The sequence below is a fragment of the Odontesthes bonariensis genome, chromosome 2 (genome assembly GCF_027942865.1).
Source record: "Odontesthes bonariensis isolate fOdoBon6 chromosome 2, fOdoBon6.hap1, whole genome shotgun sequence".
Lineage (NCBI taxonomy): Eukaryota > Metazoa > Chordata > Actinopteri > Atheriniformes > Atherinopsidae > Odontesthes > Odontesthes bonariensis.
The window spans coordinates 38,929,115-38,938,465 of NC_134507.1; the positions used below are offsets into that span (position 1 = coordinate 38,929,115).

Consider the following 9,351-nt stretch of genomic DNA (forward strand, 5'->3'; position numbering starts at 1 on the left):
TTTTCTTGGTCAGCTGTTTCCGGTGGAGCGCGCGCAAAGTCAGAAAAAAAGTTGTGTGCGCGCCCTTGCGCCGCGTAAGGATTTTCTAGCTTGCGACGGGGGGCGTGGCGGAATTTTGGGACACGTGACCGTTTGCGCCATTTGCGACCAGCTAGTATGAGCGAGGTCGCGCCGACTAAGAATCAGCCTTAAGTGGGTAATCCTGCACTGGCTGCCGAGGTCCAGCTCCTGGACTGCAGCTTCCCGCCACAGCGTGAGGGAGGCAGAAGCTTTATCCTGTACAGAACACAGTATGAGATGTCAGAACTATAAAGGCACCAGAGATTACTCTGTGATGTGCAGCCTACAAGTGACCACAGTAAACATATAAACAACCAGCACCGCAGAAAGAGACAGTTAGCACACTCCCATAGACTACTAAGGTACTCACAGAATATGAAAGTTATCTTATTTTATCTTCCCTTATCTAGAAACCACAGAGGTTGTCCCTCCTCTCCAATCCTCCCGTTCTCTGGTCTTACCTGCTGCAGCTTCACCTCACGCAGCGGGACCTCCTCTCTCCCACTGCGGACCTTTTTCACAGCTGAGAGCTAAATAAGAACAAGTTCAGTCACTTAGTGATCTAATTAGACCTAAACATGTCATTGCAACAGCTTTTCTGTAATAAAACATTTCAAATACTGGTAGGCATTACTTTGTCTACCTAAAATGTTTGTATCTCTGAATTACAATTAAGCACGGTCATTTATCTGAGTGTATTAGTGTGTTCTTCTGATGAAGACAAATCAGCATACCTGAACAACTTTGCCCTCCAGTGTGAGGAGGCCCTTTGTCCCCTTCACATTCTTTATAGTTGTGTGTAGGGACGGGGGACAGAGGAGGGCTTTCCTGCAAAGGGGTCCATCCTGCAAACCTTGCAGCACCAACCCCGCTCCATGCTGTCAGAGGTGGAGAAGATCATTAGGCTTTCCCTGGCCCTGCCCATATCTGTCACAGCATCTGAGCGCTCTTTCTCAGCCTGAAAACCTGGCTGCGCAGCACCATGACGCAGGAGAGACTAACACATTTGGCCATTATGAACACTCACAGTGACCTTACGGATAAATTGGCTTAAACAATTTATCAAGAACACATCTTCAATTTGGAACTTCATACCGAATTTAATTTTCTCTAAATTAGGAGGCCTAAATTTCTTTTTACTTTGTAATTATAATGTTGAAAAAATCCCCTCAAAACTATCCTACTTTCATAAACAGATGCTTCTTTCTTGGTCATTGATCTACAAACATAATTTTCCCCCACATAGATACTACATATGGAGCAATATTGGTATGAAGTTCCAAATTTAAAATGGGTTCTTGATAAGTTGTTGCCAATTGCCAATTTATTTTGAAAATATTAATACCACCTCAAACCAACTGGGTTATGTGTAGCACACGGAGCAAGACACCTGAGCTCAGCCACTCTGCTGGGAAATAATATGGGCACGGAGCGCAAAAAGAGCGAGATGAGGAGCTAACTGGGCTATATAGTCCATCCCACCAGCAGTCAATGGCTATTTACCCTTATTGAGTGTGCAATTAGGGCCGTCATGACTCATAGGGTGCGAAAGCATCTATGCTACTACACCAGCCTTAACCATTTCCCCAAGGAAAGACAGCGCCAGTGCATTATGAACCTCATTTATCCTCCTCTCTGCATCAAACACATTCATGCTGCCTTAACTGAAAACTGTCATTTCCACGTTGCAAATTTGAAAGTCAGGCCAAAATGCCATCGCTGTCAATTTGGGGAAAACGGAAAACTCATGCTACAACATTTCAAATGTGAGACTTTCAAAGTAATTAGGCTTTGGAACTGTTCAAAGGTTTTAAGATAATCACAGGACTATGGTGGGAAACCGCCCAAACTCGCCTTAACCATGGCCTGAACAGGCTAACGTTATGCCTGTTTGGTTCGTTAGCTAGCTAACTAATGCTAACGTTAGCTAGTGAACGCTAACAGTCAGAGCAGTAATTAAAACATATTAACAAACATACTTGCTTGATAACTTACCTTATTTATTCTTCTTCAAAAGAATCAAAAAAAGTGGACTCAGCAGGCTGCCCTCAGTGCCCCGGCCTGTGTGCTGGACTGCTGCGTTGCTGACATAGACCTAATATACTTTGCTGAGCGGGAGAGACTGAATGTCGCACCATGCACACTTCTTCTTCTTTGAATGTGCAGTGGGAGTGAGACTGTGTTGCTACTTATTGTTGAATGAGCTTCACTCTAAATAAAGTCATCTTCACTCTAAACACTAAGTTTTTTGCATTTTTCACCATGCAACTAACTTTTACTTAATAAAAATCAGTCATAAGTGCATATGGTAATTAACCTAGTAAAGTTAACGAATGTATGTATGTCAGGGCAGCTATTGGACTTTACAGTGAAGATGTATTGTATATAGATAATCCATGAGCCTAGTCAAGCGGTGAAGTTGTAAAGCAATGAGATTGCTGAGATTTTCTCATGAGAATGAGAAAAAAGTGATCAGAGCTTCATCCTCTGTGGCTGGTTGACTGTTAGAGCTTCCAGCTGCCTCTACTCCCACACCTCAAAAAACAAATGTCCCTCACAGGGTAGATATCTCAGGTGATGGTCTGACTGGGGTGGTTTATATAATCTATGTGTATAACTGTTTGTGTTCTACCACCCAGGTATAGACAATAGTGATCCATCAGCTACTATTTAAAGGACTCTCATGCTCTCTCCTTCACAGTGACGGTGCTGCTGTCAACACAAATAATTATTAACTTCCGTCACAGAAATGGATGTTAATGACATGATTTTTATCCACAAGGACAATTCTTTCCAATTCTAAAAAAAAATACAGTTATATTTACTTCTGCGTCCTGCATGTCTTTTGTTGAAAAATCTGCCAATCACCCTGTGACACACACACACACACACACACACACACACACACACACACACACACACAGACACGAGGAAGTTAACCGGCTTGGGCTGCTGCTGATTGGTTGGCAGACACCTCTGTTTCTATTGGCTCTCAGTCTCCATGTTTCTGATCCTGGACCTGCTGAGATGTCCCAGGCCATTGTTGGCTTTGATCCTCATACATTTAACTTTGTCCTGAGCGGGTGGGAGTGCAAAGTTGTACCATCTGAAAGATTGAAGAGTGCTCACTGCAGCGGGTGGGCGGAGGTGCAAAGTGACGCTTTGTAGGCAAAAAAAGAGCACCGCCACAAGTGCGCATTGTGCCAGGAAGGGCGCTCGGACGTGAAACAGTGGAGGGTTATCGCTTCTCGGCCTTTTGGCTAAGACTGCGATCGCCTCCTTTGGGTGGACTATTTTATGCCTTTTGGGCATCAAATTTTCTCGCTTTGGAGGTTCTTTTTTGCGTTCGTTCAAAGTGTTCCAAGTCTTTTGTAGTTGGAGTTCTTTGTCTTTAAATTTTCTTGTATTACCTTTTTTTTTTTTTTTTTTTTTTTTTTTTTTTTTTTTTTTTTTACAGGTTTTTGCTTCTTGAACGAGTTTCAGCTGAAACAGGGTCATCATCGGTGTTCCGTTTTTTTAGAGGAAGGTAAGTATCCATTTTTAGTACCTTTTCATCCACTTTTTACTCTTTTATTGGGCTTTTAGTGTGATATTTATTATTGTTCTTTTAAGCATTTTATTTAAAAAATGTTTGTGGTGCCTCCATCATGTCGGCAAACTATGCTGGCATGAGGAGGCACCACAGCGCTAGATTTTTATTTAAAGAAAAAGAAGGAAAGCTTTTAGAGATGTCCAGATTGGACTTCTCTCGGAAGCTAATCCAAAACATATTGAACTTTAAGCCAGACGATTTGCATTGCATCCTGTCATTGCCTTTTAACAAAGGTTTTGATGTAAGTTTTCGCACTGCAGCTTTGCTGCAGGAATTTTGGATGAGATTTGGTAATGTGCAAGCCCAGTTTTCTGCGTTTACTGTTGAGAAACTTACTGACAATACTCTGAAGACAGTAATTGTCGGAATGTTCAATGAAATGGTGAACGCAGAAGATATCTGTATATGGTTGGGAAGATTCTGCACAGTTAAAGGCCAGGCAATGAAGGTGAGGGATGTCGACGGCATCTGGAACTGCGCCTGGAGGGTCCCCATCCAACAATGGCAAGACCCCCAGGGCTTCCAGGGCCTGAAACATCTCCCATCAATGATTGTCTTGGGAGAAAACAGAGGCTACATCCACTACCAGGGACAGCCCAAACTCTGCCGCAAATGTGGGGAGCACGGGCACCTGGTGGAGGCCTGCACGAAGGTGTTTTGTGGCAAATGTAGAGGAATCGGTCACACCTTCGAAGAGTGTACTCATGGCAGAAAGTGCAATCTCTGTGGAGAATCAAACCACCTCTTCAGAGATTGCCCAAAATCTTTTGCCAACAAATTGAAATCCAAAAAAACGCGAGAAGGAAATGGAGGGCAGACCGAGGCAGTTAACGAGCTACTTGAAACAGCTGGGCTGGAAAATTCAAACTTCCCGCCAAAATCCCTGAATGGTGGACAGCAGTCAGGTGAGGCCGAGGAGGGGGAGGGGCCTGCTACACCCCCACCAATGGAGAGCTCTGGAGAGGAGGAGGAGATGGTGCAGGCAGAAGGCGGAGCTAGTTCAGAATGTGAAGAAGTCCAATCACAGGATGATAGCGAGGATGCCTCCCTCCCCGATGCCCAGCAAACAAAGAGGCTTGCATCAGAATTGTCCTCTGATTCTCCTATAGTCTCAGAGAAGAGGGGAAGAGCTGGGACTACCTCAGACAGTTCATCTGTGGAGGAGCCCAGAGTCTTCCCCTCCAATTCACCAAATGAGGTCTCTTTTTTAAATGTAGTTCTGCAATCAACCCCTAGAGACTCAAAGTTTAACAAAACCTTGCAACAGAGGCCAACCCCCAGAGTCCGACCGGGGAATAGAGCTCAACACCCTCGCCTCTCACCTGTAGAAGTGAAGGAAGAGCTCCATTCACAAGAAATTACATAACTGCTTTTAAGACATTTTAAATGTTTTAACCCTCATTTAGTCTTTTAAGATGTCATACCTGTTGTTTTTAACCATACTCATGACACTCACTCTCTCAACTATTAATGTGAGAAGTGTAAAGTCGAAAGTTAGAGCCCAGAGTGTTTTATCCTTTCTTAGTTCTTTTAAGTCAGATGTTCTTCTAATACAGGAATGCGGCCTACCGTTTTTAAAGCACTACAGACAGTGGGAGGAGATGTGGCCACAGACATCATTGTGGAGTGGATCCAACCAAAACAAAAATGACGGAGTGGCCATTTTGATCAAAAACCCTCAAGTTCTGGTGAAGGGCAGCACTGTGGTGAGAGACGGACGGGCACTTTTAGCACATTTGACTTTTATGGGACAAGATTTTAACCTCTTAAATATTTATGGCTTTAACGAAAAAAATGACCGGTATGACCTTTTAGAAGACCTGCAGTCCCACATGCTAGGTAGGGCACCACTAGTTTTAGGGGGTGATTTTAACTGTATTTTAAGCAGGAGTGACAGAAAAAGAGCAGGGGAATTTTTTAAAGTTGACAAAACATCGGTTTTATTACAGGGCATATGCAAGGATTTTAAACTTCAGGACTGTTTTAGGACCATGCATCCCAGAGAGGAGGGCTTCACCTGGTTCAGTGGTGATGGCACCAGAGCCTCTCGTATAGACTACCTTTTTACACGGGACTGCCCACCAACCGATGCTAGATTGACCCCCGTTTTCTTTTCTGATCACCTGATGCTTTCCTGCACCCTATCACTCTTTTCGGGTGTGACTTCCGGAAGTGGTCTGTGGAAACTAAACTGCTCCCTTTTAGAAGAAAACGAAATAGTTAGTCAGTACCGGGAGCAGTACCACGAGTGGTAGACCCTTCAAGACTTTTACGATACACGTGCACACTGGTGGGAAATGGTGAAGGAAAAGACCCAGACTTTCTTTAGACAGGCAGGTAGGAGAAAAAAGAATAGGGAAAACAGACGCATGATGGGACTGCAGAAGCGACTACAGCGCTATTTTAAATTAAACCAACAAGGGATGGATTTTAATGATGAAATTAAACAAGTGAAAACAGAGATGTCGATTTTAGCAGATATTAAAAGTAAGGGTGTCATTTTAAGAAGCAGGGAACGAGAAATAGAGGAAGGAGAGAAGTGCACAAGGTATTTTTTTAAGAAAATTGTGAATAAAGGGGGGGCCATTTTAAAGCTAACAAAAGAGAACGGGTGCACAGTTGATTCAATGGAAGAAATTAAAGAAGCTGTTGAACAATTTTATCGTGAATTGTACGAACAAAAACCTGTTGAAATGGACACCATGACAGAAGTTTTAAATTTCATAGAAAAAACAGTAAAAGACAGTATGCTTTTAACCCAAGATTTTACAATTTCAGAGTTAAATAAATGTTTTACAAATTTTAAGAAAGGGAAGTCCCCAGGACAAGATGGACTTCCCTTGGAATTTTATTTGACCTTTTGGGATATTTTAGCACCTGACTTGTTTACTGTTTTTATGGAATTTGAGCAACTTGACCGACTTCCTGACAGTTTTAGAGCAGGGATAGTGACTCTTCTTCACAAAAAAAAAGACAAGACTGACTTGAAGAATTGGAGACCGATTACACTTTTAAACTTTGACTGTAAACTTTTTAGTAAACTTTTAGCCTCACGTATGTCCTTGTTTTTAGAAGACCTGATTCACCCGGATCAAGCCTGTGCCATCCCGGGGAGGAAGATAACCGACAGCCTCGTACTGATCCGAGACACCATCTGTTATGCGAGAGACAGAAACATTCGGCTAGCAGTCCTAAATTTAGACTTTGAGAAAGCCTTTGATCGGGTCTCGCACCACTACCTTTTCCAGGTACTGCAAAAAATGGGGTTCCCAGAAAGGTTTATAGCTTGGGTGGGTCTGCTGTACCGGGGCATTACCAGCAAATTCCTTGTTAACGGGCATCTGACAAAAGCAGTAAACATCCACTGCGGTGTCCGTCAGGGTTGTCCGTTATCTGCCCTCCTCTACATCATCTGTGTGGAACCACTGGCACAGAGCTTGAGAAGGGACCACCGAATCAATGGGGTGAGAGTCCCGGGGAGCGGGGGACTATCGACAAAGTGTGTTTTATATATGGACGACGTGAACATTTTATGTACAGACCTAATATCCATCAACAGGACTCTGGACTTGACTGACTGGTATGGACGGGCCTCTGGGGCAAAACTAAACAGAAACAAGACCCAAGCCCAATTTTACGGGCCATGGACAGCGACTGAGACTGCAGGACTCCCCGTGACTATAACCCAGACAAAACAGAAAATACTGGGGATTAATTTTGACAAGGAAGGGGGAGGGACATCAAACTGGCCAGACGTGGTAGGGAAAGTAAAGCAAAGACTAGGATACTGGGGACTTAGAGGACTGACCATTGAAGGAAAGGTTTTAATCATCAAAGCCGTGATTTTACCTTTGCTTTTACTAATCAGTTCTGTTTTTATCCCACCTAGAAAAGTGCTTTTAGACCTGGACCGAGCCATTTTTTATTTTCTGTGGGGCTCCAAGTGGGAAAGACTGAGGAGAGATGTAATGAAGAAACAAAAAGAGAAAGGAGGAAAAGGAGTGCCTGATTTTTATTTGTTTTTAGGAAGCAGATACACTACACTGCACATCCTACAGGCCACAGACCCATCCGGAAACCCCAAAACTAAAGCAATGACACGATTCTGGATGGGTTCTTACCTCAGAAGACTGAAGATTTTACCCACCGACCTAAAAGTGCCTGTGTCTTTTAGCCTGCCACCATCCTATGCTTTTATCCAGACGTTCTTAAAGCATTTTAACTTGGAGGCAGAGGAGTTGCATGTTTTAACAAACCACCGCTCTTTGATTTCTGTTGTGCAGGAGCGGGAACCAGTGAGTCCAGTGCGTGGGCTCGCGTTCGGCGAGCCCTCAACAGTTTGGTGCAACGTCAACCATTCCGCTCTCCCAAACAGACTCCGGGACCTTTCGTGGATGGTGGCTCATGAGATCCTCCCAGTCAGGTCCGTTATGCACTCCCGGGGCATGTCAGCGATCTCAACCTGCCCGCGACCTGGTTGTGGCGCGCCCGAGTCGGTGAGGCACCTGCTCTGGGAGTGCAGCGCTGCTGCAGACCAATGGGCAACAGCCGGCTCCTTGCAATTCCCGTACTTGCCAGCAAGGGAGGTCCTCACAGCACAACTCGTGCTCTATGGGGTGAGCCAAACAAAAATAAAAAAGAATGACTTTGCCAAGCAGTGGCTCACCCTAGCCGCTATGAAAGACGCCATGTGGACCTCCAGGAACTTGCTGGTGAGGAAGCGCATGCAGATCCCCCCCGTGGCTGTGATCCGGATGGCCGCAGCGGCGGCTCAAGCGGCCGGAGCTGCAGGCGGCGGGCCTAGGACACATCCACAAAGAAGAATCGCCTCTGTGCCCATTCGGATGAAGGAGCCGGAGCTACACACAAAAAGGTCAAAGCAGCGACGGCCTGGCTCTCCGGGTGAGGCAGGTGGGAAGGAGCAACAGGGTGGGGATCTCCTCTGAGCTCCACGACAGGATCCCGAGAGACCTACTGTTTGGGGGAGCGAAATGAGTTTCCCTGGGTAGGGACTCACTGCGCTCCTGCACAAAAAATGGAGTTGGAAGAGAGCATTTTAACTAATGCACTCCTTTTTAAAGACACTCAATACAAACTGCTACTCACATGAGAACTACTTCACATGTAACTTTTTACCTTAGACAACATTGACCTTATCTGTAATATCCCATGGAAAACTTGTTTTATTGTTGTTTGTTTTAAATGTGGTTATACAGATTACACTTATTTATTGATGTTTTTATTCATAGGTAAAACATATGTCTTAAATATGAAGTTTTTATGAAAATGTGATGTATTAGTGTCAATAAATTTTTTTCAAAAGAAAAAATCTGTTCTTATCAGTTTAATATCTGATACGTCCTCTATATGAGGACTACATATTAAATGGATTTTTAGGCACAGGGGTTGAAAAAGGGGCTTGCTCCGTTCACTCCACGCATCGACCCGGTACTGCAGTGCCGCCGGGAACGGTGCACTCTTCCCAACTCTTGTGAAATAACAAAACCAGCGGTACATGGTGGTAGTTTCAGGGAGCCGTTGTATTCTGACTTCTAAAATCGCTTCTCGGCTTTTTGGCTAAGACTGCAATCGCCACTTTTGGGTGGATGATTTTATACCTTTCGGCATTAAATTCTCGCGCTTTGGAGGTTAATTATGTGTTTGGTCAAATTATTCCAACTCTTTGTATTTGGAGTTCT

The 9,351-nt window shown here is 44.2% G+C and overlaps 1 pseudogene; it reads left to right on the top strand.

Annotated features, from left to right (window-relative positions):
- The first annotated feature begins 8,957 nt into the window (after positions 1 to 8,957).
- On the top strand, positions 8,958 to 9,134 carry LOC142370321 (U2 spliceosomal RNA; annotated as a pseudogene).
- The last annotated feature ends 217 nt before the right edge of the window (positions 9,135 to 9,351 follow it).